We start from the raw sequence: 467 nt of genomic DNA, 5'->3' as shown, positions 1-467 counted from the left end.
TTCTAAGTCGAAGTTTGAAGTAGATCTATGAGGCAACAATAAGTAGTGCCAAAATACATTTTATATAACAAATCAAGACAACAATTTTGCAAGATAAAATTTATAATCAGATTTGGGAAAAGTTGAATGATTCTTGTAGAAAAGGAATAATACACAATTAATGAAAATGGTTTGCTAACATTTAGAAACAAAATTTTGGTCCCTAACGTGGCCGAACTTAAACTATTAATACTTAATTGGCACCGTAATACACCCTCCTTGGCTTACCCTCATTATCATAAAATCATTTCAACACTAAGAAAATAATTCTTTTGTCTCGGTATGAATTAGAAGAGGAAAAGTATTTGGAAAAATGCCAAGAATTTCAAAAAGTAAAGATAGAACATCAACATCCAAGAAGAATGTTGAATCCTACACTTAGACCAAAATGGAAGTGGGAGGTAGTCTCACTAGATTTTATCACCGGT

Source organism: Pinus tabuliformis, chromosome 6 (assembly GCF_031772625.1).
Source record: "Pinus tabuliformis cultivar Carrire ecotype Pingquan chromosome 6, CPIR1, whole genome shotgun sequence".
NCBI lineage: Eukaryota > Viridiplantae > Streptophyta > Pinopsida > Pinales > Pinaceae > Pinus > Pinus tabuliformis.
This window is presented reverse-complemented; position numbering follows the sequence as displayed.